The following is a 21,490-nucleotide window of genomic DNA, read 5'->3' as shown; positions in this document are numbered from 1 at the left end:
GTGCTCCCTCCCTGCTCAGATCTGGCCCCCTGCCATGGTTGTTGCACCCTCAGAGCTAGTCTGGAAGCAGCCAGTGCTGCCCTCCCTCACCCCCATCAGCCACCGCATGTAGTTTCTAGCCTTTAAATGCAGGTCTCTCCATTTTTAGAAAACTGGCCACGGAAATACCTCAACCCACAGGCTAATACATTGAGAAATGGGGCTGTGTTCTATAAAAAGATTTCCCAGAAATTCTGAAAACTGAGCTTTCCTGATAAGCAGAGGCAGATTTACTGTGACTCTGACAAAGCCCACACTACAAGGTCCCGCTACAAGGTCCCTGGTCGCAGAGTTCCTACCACTGCCTTGGGAGGACCCCTAACAATGTGCTCATATGGTCATACGTATTTTACAAATTTGCAAAAGCGCAATATTTTAACCGCAGCTGGTTAAGGCTCTTGTCTCTTTCCATGGCACCCCCCCCCTTCACACCACTCTCACCTATGCTGGTGGTTTTGGGATGTCTGAGAACAACTTTATGGTCCAGGTAAAGAAAGAATGAGTTGGGTCTAAACTGATTTAGTCTGGATTTAATGAGACATATTTCCATGGCTCAAATTCACTTTGGCATATAGTTTAATTATTGCTAGACATCCTGATGTAGGAATGGCTCTCAGGAACTTCCCTGCCAACCACGTGACGACCCCCTCAGACTCACAAAGGAGTGATGCTCATATATGTATGTGCGTAATGGAGAAGGAACATGTTAGAAGGAAGACTGGCTGGAAAAGCCTTTCCTCTCACGAAAGGCCATGGCCCAGCACGTCTCAATTTCCCCACCAACTCATCTCCTGTTGAATTCTAGAAACTTTTTTCTGCTCAAGGAGGCAGGGCGCTCCTTGGTGTGCGGGGAACACTGCCTCTCCTTCACTGCTGTAAGGTGGAATTAACACTGCCTCTGAGTTACAGCTCTCAGCAGATTCTCTGTGCTGGGCTGGTAAAGACCACCACTCCCCTTCTCAAGGCTGTAGTAGACCCATTTCTGAAAAACTATATTTTTGTAAGTGAAATATTAAATATCTTGGAGGATCTCAATATTAAGAAGGCTCTCGGGGAGAATTTTCACATAAAACAGATACTTGATTCCAAATTATTCTGATCCAAGTTTTAGGGTTACAAATAATAGCTAATATACTTTGGACACTTGCTTCATGCTAGGCACTGTGTTAAGTATGTTTAATGTGCCTTATTTAATCTTCATATTAACCCAGTGAGTCACTATAATTATTCCAGTTTTAGAGATGAGTCAATCAAGGCTTAGTAAGTAATTTGCTGAGGGCTCCCCAGTTCTGAAGTGATAGAAGCAGCCTTCAAAAGTTATACTTTTTTGAGTTTTAAGGACTGCTTTTTATTTAATATGATTTTTTATAATTACATAAAACATGAACATGTTTCTAAAGTCAAATCTATAAAAATATTGCCTCTATCCTCCTCCCCTCCATGCTATTTCATCCTTTCACCACAGGTAACCCCTTTTTTATGGTTTATCCTTCCAAAATTTTTATATATGTAAGCAAATATCTTCTCCACTTTGCTAAATTTAGAGAAAATAAAACCAAATAATGTACTTGAACCTAATCATGTAGAGTGGAAGGCATAACCATGTAAAAACGATTCCAAAGTGACTTAAAACACAGTTATTTGATTGCTTTGATTACTTTGGAAGACACCAGGGGATCATCTCTCAATACACACCCGCACACTACGTTCTGTCTTGGACCCTGCTGCCTGAAGAACCCAAATGGCAACAGTAATAACACATTGAAATGCCTGGCTTTACCAGCAACTGAGCTGCTTCATTAAGGCTTCAATCATTCATGTCTCTGATTAGTAGCTCAAAACCCTGAGGTTGTCTTGAAAATATTTCAAGTAGTCTATACTTAAAGAAGTCGACTCTTCTTTATTTTGTGGTCTATGGATATGAGCAAAATAGTTTGTCTTGAGCATTTAGGATCAGCTGGAGTCGTGTCACAGATCCTAGACCTGAAAAGTGATCCCAGAGCAGAGGGAATGTTTCCTGGTTTTCGTCCTTGCAACTTTTTCACCCCAGGAGACAGATATCAATGTTGCCAAGTGCTTCACTCATCAGCTCATGGAAGTACACCCCACAACACCACTGATGTAGCAATCGCTCTGTGGATGCAAGTTTGCCCTTCAGAGAAATTCTAGGCCTCACATATACATTTGTACATTATTCCACATTGCCAAAAATTTCACACCAAGTGAACTTGAAGTACAGACCATTGCAAGTCTTGTTGCAGCTGCCATGTTTTTCCTACAACCGGCTTGTGAGGAGATACAACAGGCATCTGGGTTGTCAGTGACTGAGGATGGGAAATGCCACAGCTGGTCTATTGAGTGTAGAGTCTCTACTGGTTTAATTTTAGAAATGATGAATATGTATAAGGGCTTTTGTGGCCTTGTTCATTACTTTGGTCCCTTTTCACATAGGATCTTGTATTCCTCAACCATAAATTCTATTAATGAAGAGTTTCCATGGTCAGAGAAGAAGTAATGTATAAATCTTAACCATTCTATTCATTTGCAGATGATTTCAAATTTGATCTTTATATTAGAGCCAATGGGTTATTTTTTCAAATGGCAACTTCCAATGGGTCTACCTCATATGGTTGTCGGAAGGATTAAATAAGTTGCTGCAGGTAATATCCTTCTCACGGAACCTGGCACATAGTGAGTGCTCAATAAATACTAGCCGGAAGCAGAGTGCACCACAGTTAAACCACTCTGGTGTTGGAGGGCTTGAGGGTGAATCAGCTCTACCACTCACTATTTTTATGACCTTGGGCAGATAAGTTGACTTCTCTGTGCTTCAATTGTCTCATCTGAAGAATAGAGAGAATGATAGTCTCACTTCAGAGGGTTGTTGTAAAGGAAGAAAACATTTCCATCAATGAACATCAGAAACATATGTTTGCATAAGTTAACATGTAAAGCACTTTTATTAGGAGCAATGGGATAATAAACTAAAGTGATCAAAATGGTTTTATCAGACTATGCACACAAAGTGTTTATGTAAGGTATTTATCATTTGTATTGTACTGCCTAATTTTTTTTAAGATTACAAAAAGAATGTTTAATAAGGTATATCACAGAGTATTATCAATTTAGGAAAAACAGTGAAATGGCAATAAATAAGAAATGAATTATATTATGGCAAGAGGATTGGTTTGGAGTGAAGAGAAGGCCAAAGAGTATAAAATGGCTATTAAATGTTGGAGTTAGGGCTTCCCTGGTGGCGCAGTGGTTGAGAGTCCGCCTGCCGATTCAGGGGATATGGGTTCGTGCCCCGGTCTGGGAGGATCCCACATGCCGCGGAGCGGCTGGGCCCGTGAGCCATGGCCACTGAGCCTGTGCGTCTGGAGCCTGTGCTCCACAACAGGAGAGGCCACAACAGTGAGAGGCCTGTGTACTGTAAAAAAAAAAAAAAAAAAAATGTTGGAGTTAAAGCATGATGCATTTCATTTTATACTATGGAAATCTCTAGTCTAATCTTTTTTGAAAGTCTTCCTGAAAGAGTTGAGGTAATGACAATCTCAGGCTTCTTGGCTTATCTTCCCATAAATCCTTCTCTCAAATTTTGAATATTGATTGTCAACCCATTTGGTAACCAACTTTTTTTTCAACAAATATTTGTACTGCTTAATTTTTATTGTTGTTGTTGTGTACTGTTAACACTTATCAGATGCTTACCATCCATGTCCCAGGCACTCTGCTGGGCAATTCCTAAGCATTGCCTCATGTAATCCTCTCAACATTCCCCATAATAACAGGTAAGGCAACTAAGACACAGAGCACATAAGTGACTTGTCCAAGGATCAGCCAGCTTGAACCACAGTGTGTCCTACTCCAGACCTCTTGCATCACTTTATTCTATATCTTATGATAGTCTAAAAACATTGCTAACAAAAACACATGTACAATAGAATGCTAAAAATAAATAAAGCCTCTGGGAAGGAGGCCAATAATTGAGACTGGAACCTCGGGTAAAATAGTTATTGCATCAAGCATTAATTTAGAGCTAAGCTTCCCAACAACCAAGGCAAAACGGAGTGCACACTGTGTCATACGGTATCTGATTTTAAAAACAAGCCATGCTCTTCCTTCCCTCACCCTGAACCTGGAGTACTCCTACTCATTTATTCATCAATAAAATCTAGTAAACATCTACTTTTGCCATACACATTTCAGTCCTTCAAAAGACACACTAGTCCCTGACACCAAACTCTCAGCTAAGTTTACGGTGTGGTTTTTCACAGAACAGATATGAGATGACCTGTTGAACAATGTCTTCATAAGAGCTGGTGCAAGAGCTGCATGACCACAGTCTGAGTGACCACTTCTGGTGTCAGCCCTCAATAAAAGCAGATAGTGAAACCGAGCGGGGCCCTGTGGGGCTCCTGGGCACGGAGGCCTTTTTGTCCCCCGTTTCTTGTAGGCAAGACTCCAGCCTCCATGACCTTCCCTGAGTTCCGGAGGGCCGATTCAAACAGTTGCTAAACAAGGGAGGAGCGGCCAACAAACCACTTGAAGCAGGATTAAAGGGACCAGAGAAACTCATCATGATTAGGAGACCGACCACCTGAGATGAGATGAAGGGAGTGCAGGCCCTGTACACACCCTAATCTTGTCAGCAACCCCACCCTTGAACTATTGCTATAAAACCCTCATCAAATCCTCCTAGGTGGGGACATACATTTTTTTCAGGGCAGGAGCCCTCTGTGTCCCCCTTTGCCTGGCAAAGCAATAATGCTATACTTTTCTTTTTCTTTTTTTTAAATTAATTAACCTGTGGCTGTGTTGGGTCTTCGTTGCTGCTTTCCCTAGTTGTGGTGAGCGGGGGCTACTCTTCACTGTCGTGCGTGGGCTTCTCATTGCAGTGGCTCTCTCTCCTTTTTTTTTTTTTTTTGCGGTACGCAGGCCTCTCACTGTTGTGGCCTCTCCCGTTGCGGAGCGCAGGCTCCGGACGTGCAGGCTCAGCGGCCATGGCTCACGGGCCCAGCCACTCCGCGGCATGTGGGATCCTCCCAGACCGGGGCACGAACCCATGTCCCCTGAATCGGCAGGCGGACTCTCAACCACTGCACCACCAGGGAAGCTCTGCAGTGGCTCCCTTGCTGTGGAACACGTGCTCTAGGCGTGCAGGCTTCAGTAGTTGTTGCCCGTGGGGTCAGTAGTTGTGGCTCACAGGCTCTAGAGAGCAGACTCAGTAGTTGTGGCTCACGGGCTTAGTTGCTCCACGGCATGTGGGATCTTCCCGGACCAGGGTTCGAACCCTTGTCCCCTGCATTGGCAGGCAGATTCTTAACCGCTGAGCCACCAGGGAAGCCCCAAGCTATTCTGTTCTACTTCACCCAAAACCCTGTCTCCAAGATTCAATTCAACACTAGTGCACAAAGGCCGAGCTTTTAGCATCAGTAGCAGCATATTCAATCCATGGGTCCTGGTAGGGTTAAGTACCACAGGGTTCTTTGAATGACCATGAAGTACTATGATCTGTTCAACTGAAAATAACGAATGATGCCATTGTGTAAGATAGTGCATTGCTTTATACTGGACTTGAATATGTATAAGGAGTAGCAGGCCCAAAAATTTAAGACGAAATTATGGAAGAAATTAAAATTTTTTAAGTGTTAAATTCTATCCATTGAGGTAATATATTTTCCTGAAAATTGGGGAAAACTAGATATCAGTAGCAGAACATCTTGACACAGCGATAGAAAAGTAGCGATCATAAAACAAGATTACAAGTGAGAGGACAGTATTCTTTGATGCCTCCCTTGTTCATGTGAGTGCGGTTGAAGTTTGGTGGTCAAAGCAGGGAATGAGGAACTGGCCAAGCCAGAGGAGCCCAGAGCGGTGGGCTGCTGCCCTCCAAGTCCCTGGGGTAGGGGAGGGGCATCGGACCCAGAAGTCAGCCTCCTTCCATAGAAGGGATTCCTTGCTGTGCCATCGTCTAGGTATTCTATTTCTTACTCTGCCTTTGGGCCCAAAAGCAGCAGGCTAATGTGCCTTCTGTATTTCCAAGACAGGGTAGCATAATGCAGCATTTCCCAAACTTTGATGAGAAAAAGCTTTGTTGGCAGCACACCTGTTAATATCTCCAGAACAATGTTCCTCGTGACACACTGATCTAATGTAATGTGTATACATAGGTGAATAAACTCTGGCCAATGTTCAAGATAAGGGAAATAATCCTTGTATTATGCTTTCATCTTGCTTTCAATTTTAAACGTTGGTTTTTCTTTAAACAAAGCCTTCTGACTCACTGAAGCTCTTTGTGCAAGGAGGTATGTTTGCATTTCAAAGTCTCATGTTTCCTAGGAAAGCCAAGTTCTGAAAACACATTTTGCTGTGATAAAGACTTTTCTGAGATTATAAAGCTAAACAAAAAGTACAATGAATTTAAAAGTTCTTTCTTACCATGGATTTAGCAACAAGAGACCCCAAAATACTTATTTATACAATCTTCTTTGCCTATGAATCCACTGGGCAACTACATAACCAACAGTTTAAAGAAACACATATAGTTGTACATATGTGGGTGGGTTCATGGGTAGTAACTGTAGGGTATGTGTTCTTCAGGAATATTAACTGTTCTCCTCCAGCTGGGTGACTTTGACAAACCACTTCCTATGTATATTTCAATCTTGCCATCTGAAAAATGAAGGAGTTGGATTATAGTGTTTTTAATACTTCCCCAAAGATGAGAATCCCTAGAAGTAGTGGTTAAATATTGAGATTATTAAACCCTCTACTTGAACTTCTGATTAAATGGACCTAGGTTGTTTGTTTATTTTTTGTTTGTTTGCTTATATGCTTGTTTGTTCATTTGTTTTTAAACAAAGGCTCTAGGTCTTTATCTTCAGGGAATTTGAAAACTTGATTAGATGATTCAGGGACTTTCCATCTCTGCCATTCTATAATTCTATGAATCAGTGAGGTGGGAGATCCACTAGCCCCCTCAACAGAAGCTTACTGTAGTTAAGATGAGACCTTGGGGGACTTCCCTGGTGGCGCAGTGGTTAAGAATTTGCCTCCCAGTGCAGGGGACGGCTTTGATCCCTGGTCAGTGAACTAGTTCCCACTTGCATGCCGCAACTAAGAGTTAGCATGCCACAACCAAGACCCGGGACAACCAAAAATAAATAAATTAATTAAATAAAATTTAAAAAAAAAAGATGAGACCTTGGGAAATTTCTCTTTCTTAGGTTTTCCCCCATGAAAAGTGACATCCAGATAAGTTTGTGTGAAATAGACATCTACCTCTCATAAGTCAAGGAGATGATAAGCCCTATGAGAACAACAAACCCTAGTTATGTGGTGGTTATTAAAACTGTGAACACTCTTCCCCTTAACTCTCCTGATGTGTTCTCTTAAATAAATGTCCCACTCAGGGTCCTAGTGTCTGTCCTCCTCCCCAAACCTCACGTTGATAACTTTCAACACCCAGAAATGGTTTGAGAACCGCATAACTCCATGACCTGTTGTCAAACCTCAAACTCCTAGAAATACCAAGTCTGACCACTTACTTTTTCTTCTTTGGAAGCCAGTTGGTCCCCCTGAGACTGACCCAAGCATTTCTGGGAACTGGTTGGAAAAATGAAGTCTGGTTTTCCAACCAATCCTTTGAGATAATCAGAAGACAGAAGGCTAAAATGTCCTGTGACTTTAGCTTCTCTAAAAGAAAACCTATAGGACAGCACCCAAACACAATCATCTCAATTTTAATTTTTAAAATGAAGTTGCACCTTCCCCTGTCCAAATCAATGATTCATGCAGGGAGGAAAGCAGCATCGTGTTTTGCTGCTGAAAGACTGTAATCTCTTTCTCTGAGCATCTTTAAGAACAGTGCTGGGCGGTGGCGCGAGCGCAGCCGGAGGAGGCGGAGGACGCCCGCTCTGCACCGCAGCTCGCATCTGTGGCCGCGCGATCCACATCCCGCGCCGCTTCCCCCGCGAGCGTCCCTCTGGCTGCGGAGCCGGCGGGAGGCCACACCAGACCGATGGCGGCGGCCCTGTCGGGCCTGGCGGTACGGCTGTCGCTCTCGGCCGCGACCGGCGGCTCGTACGGCGCCTTCTGCAAGGGGCTCACGCGCACGCTGATCACCTTCTTCGACCTGGCCTGGATGTCTGTGTATGAACTTCCCCTACTTCTACGTAGTGGCTTCGGTGAGTCTCAACGTGCGCCTGCATGTACATATTTAGAGCAACTAACTTGTGGCACTCTGGGGGAGTGCCCAGCAGGATGGCTGAGCTCCACCCACCAGCTCGCCCGCCCTGGAGCAAAGCGACCAGCTCGCCTCTCGCACACCGACTTGCCTGCCGGTCTTGCCATTGCCCCATCTTTTCATGTAAATGGGCGGCTAGAAATCATTTGCTGAAAGCCTGCAATATAACCAAAAAAGCCTAAGATATAACTAAATGTTGAATCTCAAGGAAATAGCTAATTCAAAGAACAGAACTTAAAAATCTGAAAATCCTCAGAAATACTTGAGAAGTTCTTGCATCCATAAAACAAAAGACAGCACTGAACGAAGGGAAATGACAGTAAGCACAGGATGCCCTAAGGGGGAAAAAAGGAAAAGTTACTAACAACTTAAAAAAAGATAAACTGTACAAGAATGGTCCAAATAGGAGACAAATCTTCCAAATTAGAAAAAGAAGAGAAGAGACTTCCAACTGAATGGATTCGATTCTAGGCAACAGACGGATGGAGTTAGACGGAGGAAACTTACAACATGATCTGGAAGGCAGACATTTCTTCATCCCAAAAGAAAAACAACGGCAAACAGAACCTACTGGGAAAAACAAACATTTCAAACTGTACAAGGAGAGCATGCTTCACATATGAAGCAACCTCAGATGTGGCCTGTTTTTCAACTGTTGCCTGGAGTGTGAGAAAGGGAATCTGAACACTGGCATGTGGCTCAAGACTCTGCAGTCACAGAAAATCCAATCATAGCGTTCAACTTTGCTATTCAGTGAACAGTGTTTAAATAATCATTGCGATGGAAATATTAGTTACACATTTTCATTTTTAGAGTAAATCTCTAGGCAAAGAAGGGGAGACAATTATAGAACAGAGTGGGAATGTTAACCAACTTTGACAAGTACAGGCAACAAGTTGGCAGGCAGAGAGGAAGAAATGGAATAGTGGTGTTATTCTCCTAAACTAGGAAGTCCAGATACTGTCTCTAGTTGAAAGAATAAGACAGATTTAGGGGTTAGATTTTTTAAGTGAACAAGGTAACCAACAGAAGAGTTAAAAATAGTGATACAACCAAATGGAGGGGGGAGGAAAACCAAGGGGACAGCAGGAAGTCAGCAGAAAATGCTTTATGTCATCAAGTTAAGAAATAGTAAGAAAAGCATATTATTGGGAAAAATGGAGTTAACCTCTAAACAGACATGTAAAAGTTTTTGCCTCTGGGTTGGGAAAGCAAACGTTGAGAAGGGTGGATGGGGATTTACTGCTTTTCATTATATGTCCTTTTCTACTGGTTGGTTTTCCTAAATCCCTTATATGCATGTATTACTTTGATTAAAAGTTAAAACTTATTAAAAATGAATTTACTGCAATTAAAAAAAAGAGTGTTGATCAGAGTGAGAGAAAAGAATTGACACTAGGGAAAGGAAATATAGATATGAGACTGATGAGGTTAAGTAAAAATCCTGAAATCCTGAATTTGAAATGCAAGTATCGGTATGAACTCATGATATATAATATATATATATATATTTCTTTTTAATAAATTTATTTATTTTTGGCTGAGTTGGATCTTTGTTGCTGCTCGGGGGCTTTCTCTAGTTGCAGCGAGCAAGGGCTACTCTTCGTTGCGGTGTGCGGGCTTCTCATTGCGGTGGCTTCTCTTGTTGCGGAGCATGGGCTCTAGGCGCGTGGGCTTCAGTAGTTGTGGCTCACGGGCTTAGTTGCTCCGTGGCATGTGGGATCTTCCCGGACCAGGGCTCGAACCCATGTCCCCTGCATTGGCAGGAGTATCCTTAACCACTGTGCCACCAGGGAAGCCCAACTCATGATATATTTTATCTTAAAAAAAAAAAGTATTTGCTAGCTCTGTCCATGGAAAAGGCCTAGAAACAATGAATGAACCAAGTAGAATAAAGACATGTAGTACACAGATTGTGATACTTAAATCCTATTTTCCACCAAAAAGAGCCAGGGCTCCTTGGAGAAATGGATGATTCCAAATCTAGGGTAGAAAATTACACGGCAAGCTTGGATTGTGTTGCCATGCTAGAAAGCAAGGAAACTATTAAAAACCACTGAGATTATGTCAGAAGGATTTGGGAGCTAACTTAAAGAGGATCCCACTAGTCAAAGATGGGATAATTTGAACACTAATAAGAATAATCACTGTAATGTATGGAAACCATCAAACATATTAAAAATCCATGAATTTATTATGATGTGCTTAAGTCTTCATTAGTCAAAAAAAAAAGTGCACTGGTCATATTTGGTGGACCCTAGGGAATCAACTCATTATTTTGAAAACTTGTAAATAAAGGAAAAGAATCAAGCACTTAGCCTCTTTGCTGTACAATCTGTAATTCAGCCAAGTAGTGGATTAGGAGAAGTTTCTCTTTATAGAGTATTTCAGCTAAATACATTGTAAAGGAATGATATAATTTGACTATTGCCAACTTACACTTCTTAATGGATCTATATAATGATCATCAATAGTTGTTAATATCACAAACAAAGAAACAACCAGACTATGCATCTCCTGATGGAAATATACACCATCCAGGATGTATTCTTGCCAACAAACTCAAACTGGAATCTGATTAAGTCTCTAGATCTAACCACAAATTTACAGGACATACAGGGGTCAGAGGAAGATGAAAGCAGGAAAATACAGACTATATGGAAAACTTTATAAGACACTGACCCAGTTTCCTCAATGAATAAATTGCAAAGAAAAGAAGACAAAGGAAAGAGGGTGACTTTTAGGTTAATAGACAAACATATCAACTGTTCAATGCATGGATTTCATTTGGATCCTGATTCTAACTAAAAATAGTAAACAATTATGGACAATCAGGAAATTTGAACACAGGCTAAATATATAATGATATTAAGGACTGTTACTTTCTTTAAGTGTAGAAATCATTCTGGTTGTTTTAAAAATAGTTCTTAGATTTTAAATACTCACACCTATTTATGGAAAAATGATATAATACCTGCCATTTGCTTCAAAATAATCTGGCTTGTGGGGAGTAGAGAGTATAGAGGGAAACTAGATGGGTTATGAATTGATAGTTATTAAGCTGGATGATGGTTACATGGGGTATCAGTATGCCAGTCTCTCTACTGTTGTATACAGTAAAATTTTTCCAAAATAAAAAAAAGGATTGATCATCCCCTCTCTTGGAAGGATTCACCTTGCACATTTTTTTTTTTTTTTTGCTGTGTTGGGTCTTCATTGCTGCCAAAAGGCTTTTTCTAGTTGCAGCGAGCGGGGGCTACTCTTTGTTGCGGTGCGCGGGGGGCTTCTCTCGTTGCAGAGCACAGGCTCTAGGCGCATGGGCTTCAGTAGTTGTGGCACACGGGCTCAGTAGTTGTGGCTCGTGGGCTCTAGAGCACAGGCTCAGTAGTTGTGGCGCACAGGCTTAGTTGCTCCAGGGCATGTGGGATCTTTCCGGACCAGGGATCGAACCCGTGTCCTCTACACTGGCAGGCAGATTCTTATCCACTGCACCACGAGGGAAGTCCCTACCTTGCACATTCTTGAAGGTGGCCAAGGAAGTCACCCTTTGTTCTCATTCCTGTGGGGTGAGCTATGCATGGAGATGGCAGAAGCAGGATGACCCTGCTTTATTCTTTCACCATATTGAGGTGTTTCAAAATAAGTGATCTGAGTAAACATTCAAAAGCAACTTTTTCCAACATCAACTTATTGCAGTTATTTGAGGTGGGAGTGGAAGGCCACAGAGGACCATGATGTCAGACTCCAGAACACAAATTTCTTCCCCCTAACATGATTTAAAACTCAAACCATCTTCACATGCCTTTCTGAGGCCAAAAGGACAATCCTGGGCTCTTGGCCAGAACCAACCCCCCACCTTTTCAGCACCAGTGTCTTTCCTCTCACTTCTTTAAAGAATGGAGAAGAGCGGAAAAACCTGGAAAACATTATGCACCTTTGACAAAAGTAAAATAGAAACATACTGTGTCAATTTCTCACAGACACTGTAGTCAGAACCTCACTTTATTTTCAGATGTGTGGGAGAGTCTTCTGTTAGATGCTCAGTCCAGCACAGCAGGGAGAAAACAGGATACACTGTAACTAGGTTGTAAATAGATTTAAACCCCTTGGGTCACCCTGCCTTTAGTTTCCTAATGCCCTGCCCCACAACGGAATGACAAGGCCAATATCCTCAATCTCAGAGGTTTTCAAAATTTCATTCTTCACACAACTCTGGAATTCCTTATGTGCACAGACTAAATAGAAACAAAACCAAATTCATGACGAATGACTTTTAAAAAACTTGAAATAAAACAAGCATTTTTCTGAACAGGAAGAGTAACAGACACAAAGAAAACCACCCAAATTGTTTTCTTCACATGCTGAGCTTCATATCTGTCCCTCACACTTATTCCTGATCCACGGTGCCCTTTTCATTAAGTTGCTTGTGGATTTGAATCCACTTTGATTCCCATCCTTTCCATAAAACCTTCAGTCTCTCTTGAGAACCAAGGTCTAGGCTGAGGAAGTTGCAGTTAGAAACAAAAGTGAGTTAACACCAGGCAAAAAGTATTAAGTAAAGCCTGCTAAACTTTCTTCATGCCTTCTTTCTTGTAACGCTTGCATGACCATCTGAAGAAGCAGCTCTTATTTCCTCCATTTCACAGTTGAAGAAACCAAAGCTTCAAGGGGCTACAACTAGTAAGAGACTCAGCTATGACTGGAACAAATTTCTGTTTTACTCCAAAGCCCAAGCCTGTAATCACTGAGGTAAACCTTTTACCAGGAAGCTTTGGAAGGGACTTAGCTATTTATGTTAAAAGTAGCAGAACTGTGTAGGGAAGATGCCAAGGCAGCAAGACATAGTAAGAAAGGGTACAGGCTGCTTCGTATGACTGTGCATGTTGTGTACTGCACAACTCCAGGGGGCGCCACTCACACTATAGTTTATGGAAATGGTGCCTTTGAAGTTGTGCTGGGCACCACCTGCATGGCCATATGCCTTTAATGGGCATGGGCCTGGCAATTTTAATAAGCTCCTCTGATCTTTGACCTTCATTTCATTTCTCTGGGCTTTAACTTCATCACGTGCAAGCTGGGGCTGCCAATAAATGCAGAACAGGCAATACTGCTAAGATGACTGTACCCCAGTGGCTATCAGAGTGGTTATGAATATACAGTTTATGAGTACTGTACCTAGAAAGCAACTTCTCCCAGAGTACTCTTCCTGGCGGGGTACAAGATCACTGTGAATTGGGTTCGGCCAAGTGCAAGTCTCCTTCTCCTCCTTCTGAACCTCTACAGGCAGGAGTGCCAAGAGCTCAGTCTTTGAGCATCTTCTCTACCTATACTCATTCTCAAGGTGATCTCATGCAGGCCCATAGCTCAAATGCCATCTAAAGATGATAACTCTTAAATTTTATCTCCAGCACTATCCTCTCCTTGAGATTCAGATCTTATGTCCATCTGGACATTCCCATTTGGACATCTAATAGGCCCCTGAAACTAACATAATTTAAGATATCCACACAGGCGACAAAACCAAACATAAATATATGGGACTACATCAAACTAAAAAACTGCACAGCAAGAGAAATGATCAACAAAATGAAAAGGCAACCAGTGTAATGGGAGAAAATATTTGCTAAATACATTATATATGATAAGGGGTTAATACCCAGAATATATGAGGAACTCATATAACTCGGTGGTAAAATATAATTCAATTTAAAAATGGGCAAAGGACCTGAATAAACATTTTTCCAAAGAAGACATACGAATGGCCAACAGGTACAAGAAAAGGTGTTTAACAGCACTAATCATCAGGGAACTGCAAATCAAAACCACAATGAGCTACCACCTCACAGCTGTTGGAATGGCTGTTATCAAAAAGACAAGAGATAAGTGCTGTTGAGGATGTGAAGAAAAGGGAATCCTTGTAGATCGTTGGTGGGAATGTAAATTGGTGCAGCCATTATGTGCCAAAACAGTACAGAGGTTCCTCGAAAAATTAAAATAGAAGTGCTATATGATCCAGCAATCCCACTTCTGAGTATATATCCAAAGGAAATGAAATCACCGTTTCAAAAAGATATCTGCACCCCCATGTTCACTGCAGCATTATTACAATAGCCAAGACATGGAAACAACCTAAGTGTTCATCAGTGAATGGATAAAGAAAATGTGATACACACACACACACACACACACACACACACACACACTGCAATATTATTCAACCGTAGAAAGAAGAAAATCCTGCCATTTGCTACAACATGGATGAAACTTGAAGGCATTATGCTAAGTGAAGTAAATCAGACAGAGCAAGACAACTAGCATATGCTCTCACTTATATGTGGAATCTTAAAAAAAATCTTTAAAAAATCATAGGAACAGAGAGTAAATTGGTGATTGTTGAGGTTGTGGGGGAAGAAATGAGGTGAAAGTGGTCAAAGGTACAAGTGTTCAGTTATAAGACGAATAAGTTCTGGGGATGTAACGTACAGCATGGTGACTATAGTTAACAATATTTGAAAGTTGCTAAGAGAGCAGATTTTAACACACTCACACAAAGGTAACTGTGAGGTGACGGATGTGTAACTAACCTTACTGTGGTAATCATTTTGCAATATATGTGTATATCAAATCATCACATCGAGAATAGATCATTGCTTATCTTTGCTAATAAAATCATGCAAATATTCCCCCCAAAAATCATCACATTGTACACCATAACCTTACACAATGTTATATGTCAATTATATCTCAATAAAGCTGGAAAAAGATAAACTCATTCAAGTTAAAAAAAAAAAAAAAAAAGATATCCAAAATGGAACTTGTGCTTTTGACCCTTAACCTGCTCTTCCCCAGTCCTGTAAAAGTCACCACCATCCACCCAGCTGCTCAAATCAAAAGCAAGTCCTCTCAACTGTGACCTTCAACGTTTATCCTTATTGTGACCTACTCTCCCTACTTCCACTGGCTGCTGGTCTGTGTGTGTTTGTGTGTGTGTGTGTGTGTGTGTGTGTGTGTGTGTGTATGTGTGTCAGTGGGTTCCATGTGTTATATTTGTTATTCATGCAGAGAAATTGTTTTGTCTTTCAGTATGTGAGCTCCAGTTTTCCTTTTTTTTTTTTTTTTTTTTTTGTGGTATGCGGGCCTCCCTCTGCTGTGGCCTCTCCCGTTGCGGAGCACAGGCTCCGGACGCGCAGGCTCAGCGGCCATGGCCCACGGGCCCAGCCGCTCCGCGGCACGTGGGATCCTCCCAGACCAGGGCGCGAACCCGGTTCCCCTGCATCGGCAGGCGGACGCGCAACCACTGCGCCACCAGGGAAGCCCCAGTTTTCCTTTTAAAGCCATTTCTTCAGGGGTGGGCCCTAATTACCAAACTGCTTTTATTGCTCTCAGTCTCAAAACAAAACAGACAATCTTAGTCCTGCCTTGACCACAAGCGTCTTGAAGGAGTTTGTCTCTTCTCTTACCCTCTACTTCCTTCCAAGTCGCTGACTATTCCACCTTCTCTATTCTCACCCACGCAGTACCCTACTCACACTCTTCTTGTTAAGGCCACCAATAAGCTCCTAATTGCCAGATCCAAAGGATTATCTGTAGGTAAAGTATGATTATCCTAATCGTATTGGACCTCTCTGCTCATTGGAAATTGCTGGACTTTCCTGCTGCTGTGGGTCCTGCAGTCCCCGTGTGTCCTGAGGCCCCTGCACCTTGCATTGCTCCCACCACTCTGGCTGAAAGGGGTCAGACTTCTTTGGTGACTCTCCTTCAGACTTCACCCTTAATCCTCCTCTCTTCTCAGTCTATACCAGTGGTTCTTAAACTTCTCTTTTTCAAGAACACCTTCAAAAATATGTTGAAGGCTATGAGACACTCTTTCCTGAAAAAAAAAATTGCCTATGTTCATGGATATGCAATATTTTAAGTAATTTCAGGGTTCCCTCACACCCTGAAGGCAAGTTCGACCCCCTGCTCTACTTTCTCAGCCTGGGGGATGCCAACAATTCCCTGGGCTTCAAGGGTCACTGTATGTTGATGCTTTTCAAATGTGTACCTTGAACAGCAATTATCCTCCAAAACCCTAATCTCATATCCTCAATATCCAACTAAAATATCTCTGTTTATCCCAAAGCACCTTATGCTCAATGTATCCCAACCTAGCCTGAATATTTGGCAGTCCCTGTCTGATTTCTCCTCCAAGTGGATGACATCACCATGCATCCCAATGACCAAAAAGAAACCTGCTCTTCCTCTCCCTCCTCTTGCAATTTCCCAGGCTCAAGCCCTCCTCATCTCTTACTTGGATTACTGGAGGAGTCTTCTATTTGGTCTGCCTCTTTCCCACATTGCCCTCTTCCAAGCCACCCTCTACACTGCAGCTACATTTATCTTTATCGACCGCTGCACTGCTCATGGCAGTACCTCCCCAAGTGTGTTTCCAAGAATATAGTCTGTGTGATGTAATTGGTGTTATAGGAACAAAAAAATTATCATGATCAATTAAGTTGGAGAAAAGAGTAAAAATTAGTTAGGTTTAATTACCTCTCAGAATCTTCAACATGCTAAAACACATTTTGGAGCTCCACCTGGGGGGTGTGAAATAAAGCTTTTGTCAAGTGTTCTGGTGACAAAGGCCTAGGGTTCTTTGGATTATACTTTGGATAGGACTGGCCTACAAGTTGAAATTTCATTTCCTTGTCTATCTTTTCTTCCAATTTCCAGCTGCTCTTCTTGATAATGTCAACAATGGGAGGACAGCAGTGTTGTACTCTGGATTCAGGAAGACCAAGGTTTAAATTTCAGCCCAAGAATTTTGGTCAAATTATTTAATCTCTCAGAACATGGGCTGGCTATTCTCCATGTGCCCCTCACGAGGCTTACCTCTATAGGCTGCGTCATCCAGGCGTCCCTGTCCTCTGGCTTCCAGTTGGTTTTGGCCAGTGGAAACCAGTTGTGGGAGCCCAGTGGGTGGAGCAGTGGGAGAAGAGAGAACAGGGTATTCAATTCCCCACCCCCCACCCCCGACCTCCCTGCCCTGTTGTAATGCAGTTTTGGCCCTCTGACCCTCTCCTGGCTCCAGCTGTCTCCTGTCTGGGTCAGTCTCTCCCTCTCCTTCCCTTTAGACCCTGGGGTGATAGAGGCTTCCAGCTGTTGCTAATCCCCTGTGGTTGCTTGTTAGTTCCTTTAACTCTGTTCACACTTCTGTAAATAGTCCATTCCTTAAACTCTCTTCAATTAACCCCCCTGAGTATACCATCTGTTTCCTGCTGGATCCCTGACAGTATAGAACTTTAGTCTCCTTACAAAATGGGGATTGTAACACCCACCTCACGGGGCTATTGAGAGCATTCGGTGAAGGTACATGAGTGTGTAAAGTCCCAGCACAGTGCCTGGCGCGCAGCAGTGCTCGCTAAAGGAGAGAGGACTTCCCTGGTCCTGCTTCCTCTGCCTGCCCCCCAAATAGTCACATACATGGGAATCTTCCTGCTCACTTGCCAGTGACCCAGGCTGAGATGGGTAAAGGGAAATAGTGCCAAGTGCCAGTCTGAAAATGCAAAGCTGCCACAGGGACCCAGGTTCCACTCAGCAGCCACAGAGCGGGGCTGACCTGCAGGTCCCATTACAGGGCTCTGGAACAGAGGGTCCTAATAACTGAAACAGTGAGGGTCAGGGTGCCTATGTGCTCAGCAGTCCGCTGGGAAGAAAGCTGCTTCTGTACTGGCCCCAGATGGCCTGTGTCCCCACACTGGCCAATTGTTTCCCAAGGAGGAAATCCTTCCAGTTCCAAATCTATTCCCTGTCCCCTATTAAAGTGATTAAAGTGGCCTGGAATGGGGGATGCTCTTTGGAAGGGGAGGTCACTTGAACTAGGTTTCCAGTACATTTCCCAGGAGGCATAAATTGGGAAAATTTTAAAGGAGTGATAGTAGAAATAATGGAGAAGATTTAGTGAGTCTGCAGGTAAGTGAACTGTTTGTTTCACTTCAAATTTACTCACGCTGAGCCCTCATAAAGGAAATTCATGTATCGGGTATGTTGAGCAAGACAAGCCCAGCTTGTGGCACGTAATCAGAAGGCAACTTAATTTTGTTTGCTACCATCTCTTTAAATGGTTTCAGGGGGAGAATTCTTCCCATACCTCTTGAAAACTCAGGGAGTTGTTCTGATCACTCTTAAAACACCGTAGAACACAGAAACAAATTCAGAAATAAAATCATCCAGTACATTATGCAACATTCAAGCTTTACTCAAAGGCAAGCCTCCTCCCCACTCCAGGAGATCTCAGAGAGAAATTCTCTACCAGGACTACAGTACATCCCGTGGCAGAGGTGCCAGCTGCAGGAACTTTGAACCCTCCCAACACCCTGGGGCCTGAAAGATTTCAAATACAAAACTTCTCCTAGCATCACGGGGCCCCCATATTGGTCTACCGCAAGGTGATATGACTGGAGGAATGGCTCCGGTGGCAAAATGAGGACACAGAAACAAAAGCAAGGAGAGGAGGTGAGACTCTGCATGGAGGGTGAGCAAGGAAGGTCCATGGCCCTCTTTCCCTGTGGCTCTTTGGCTTCCCAAAGCAGGGCCAAGTGCCCCCAAGACACTGAGACTTTCCCAGGGATGAGGAGGATCTAGCTTGGATAGCACAGGATGCCCTAAGTTCAAGCAGTCCACCAGTAGGAGAAAGGGGGTTTTAAGTCTCAACAACCCATAGTGAATGCAAGTTTGGGAGATGGGGTAAAAAAGGAGAAGGTGTCACAGGGCAGCTGTCAAATTAAATGTCTCTATCCTCCAGGCCACTCTCCAGGACTCTCTACGGTATGCTGACAGGCTGAGGCATAGCTCCAGAAGCTTATTTGGACAACTGCAGCTCTGCAGGGATGGTGAAACTGCAAGTCTAAGCATATCTCCCTGGGTCAGGTAGGACACAGGTAGGTCATGCATGGCATCCAAACACCTGGGCTAGAGCTATTTGGGAAGTAGGGTGTGAAGGAAGCCCTAGGCCAAGGTTGGCTTGAGTATATTTTCTAGACTTAGGGTTGAGAGGGCTGTGGTCACAGCCGCTCCATTTGATGACACCCTTTTCAACACACCCCCACCAGACCCACTACCTAGGGCCCCTACTGTGGCAGGCAGAATAATGATGCCTCAAAGATGTTCACGTCTTAATCCACCAGACCAGATACTATATTACCTCACAAGGCAAAAGGGACTTGTGGATGGAATTAAATTAAAGATCTTAAGTTAGGGAGGTTTTCCTGCATAATCCAGGTAGATGGGCCCAAAATTATCACACGGGTCTTTATAGGAGGGAGGCAGGTATGTCAGAGTCAGAGAAGGAGAGGTAACAACAGAAGCAGTGGTTGGAGTGATGCATTTACTGGCTTTGAAGAGGAAAGGGGGCCACAAGCCAAGGAATATGGGCAGTCTCTGGAAGCTAGAAAGGCAAGGATTCTCCCCTACAGCCTCCAGAAAGAATGCAGCCTTGACAACACCTTGACTTTAACCAGTGAAACTGATCTCAGACTTTTGACCTCCAGAACTATAACATAATTTGTGGTGGTTTTTTGTTTTTTGTTTTTTGTTTTGTGGTACGCAGGCCTCTCACTGTTGTGGCCTCTCCCGTTGCGGAGCACAGGCTCCGGACGCACAGGCTCAGCGGCCATGGCTCACGGGCCCAGCCGTTCCGCGGCATGTGGGATCTTCCCGGACTGGGGCACGAACCCATGTCCCCTGCACCGGCAGGCAGATTCTCAACCACTGCGCCACCAGGGAAGCCCAATTTGTGTTGTTTTAAGCCACTATTTTTTTTTAGTAAATTGTTACAGCAGCAACATGGGAAACTATAAATGTGGCAAGAGAATATTGAGATGATTCTTTCAGGATCCTAAAGCCCCAGTCAAAAATAATCTTAATGAGACCACAACTCCCCACCTCACCCCTGCCCAATGATACCATTTTTACTGCAGGAGATCCCCCTTCCAAATCTGGAAGTTTCAGGGCTGTTCACATCCAGACTTTAGTCTCTATCAGGGACACCATACTGTGTCTCAGCAGTGGGCATAGCTGTCCCTCTTCATGGGCTGATTCCCAGTTCTGGAGTGGATGTATTTTTGATATGAGGAAGGGTCCCCTTTTGGAAAGAAAGTCCCTGATGGAGGATTCTCCCTCACCAATGATGGCATTTATTCAAAGATAATGGTGACTCATTGGGTGGTAGTGGGAATAAACGGCCACTCTTCATAATTTCTGTATGAGAAACATCGGCAAGTGCTAAATAGTATTCAAGTATCCCTGGAGGAAGAGATTAGGAATTAGAAATACTGGGGTTAAAAAGACACCCCAGCTTAACATCAATACTCCATGTTAACATTATTAGAACTATGTATTATAATTAACTTTATTATACAACTTTTGGTTTTCTCTCAAGTTAATAATTGCCTTGGTTTTGTTTGTTTCGTTTTCTAGGTAACCATCACTTTTTAATTTTCAAACTCTGGTACTGAAGTATAAATCTCTTAAGATGTTCAAACACATGAGGCAATTGACCTGCTTTATTTTTTTCTTGGTTACATGCCTCCTGAGTCCCTCCAGCCTCCCACTCCCCTCTGAACTGGTTCCCCTCTAGGCTGACCACAAGGGCTCTTCTGCTGGATTAGCTCTATTTTGGGGTTAGGAGTACTAAATTGGCTGAGAGGTACCCTAAAGGAAACAGCCTTGGAGTATGTGCTTGTTCAGATTTTTTTACTGAAGAGACTTTATAGCCCCAATTCATACAGGGAACATTCTCAGTCATATTGGACTTAACCCCAACCCCCAATCAACCTCCCACATTTTTAAACTGTTAGTGTGTCCCACATTTTTAAACTGTAAATCTGACAAACAAAGATGGCTAGCAGGATCTCAAGGTGGAGATAAGTGAACATAGACCTGAGAAGAAGAAGCTGTTAATAGTGCCAGGATAGTAGCCCTGGCCCCTAGTATACAAGGGGCCTTGAGGTCACACTAGTCCCTGGCTAGTCACCTGGAGGGGCAAGTGTTCTAGAGACTTTGGCTGAAGAAGGGAGCCACAGTACCAACTGCATTCTGGACGCCAGATAAAGAAATGGGAGCTATGGATGAAAAATGACGATGTCGTGTTGAATAATCTTTTCCCTAGTTTCCTAACTTCTTAGCCAATTGTCCTACAGCATGTGTTCTCAAATAAAGGTGACA

At 43.1% G+C, this 21,490-nt stretch overlaps 1 pseudogene; it reads left to right on the top strand.

The window, feature by feature from the left end:
• The first annotated feature begins 8,062 nt into the window (after positions 1-8,062).
• LOC102979588 (small integral membrane protein 10-like protein 2A) lies at positions 8,063-8,264 on the top strand (annotated as a pseudogene).
• Positions 8,265-21,490: the final 13,226 nt, after the last annotated feature.

Source organism: Physeter macrocephalus, chromosome 4 (assembly GCF_002837175.3).
Source record: "Physeter macrocephalus isolate SW-GA chromosome 4, ASM283717v5, whole genome shotgun sequence".
Taxonomy (NCBI): domain Eukaryota; kingdom Metazoa; phylum Chordata; class Mammalia; order Artiodactyla; family Physeteridae; genus Physeter; species Physeter macrocephalus.
This window is presented reverse-complemented; position numbering and strand designations above follow the sequence as displayed.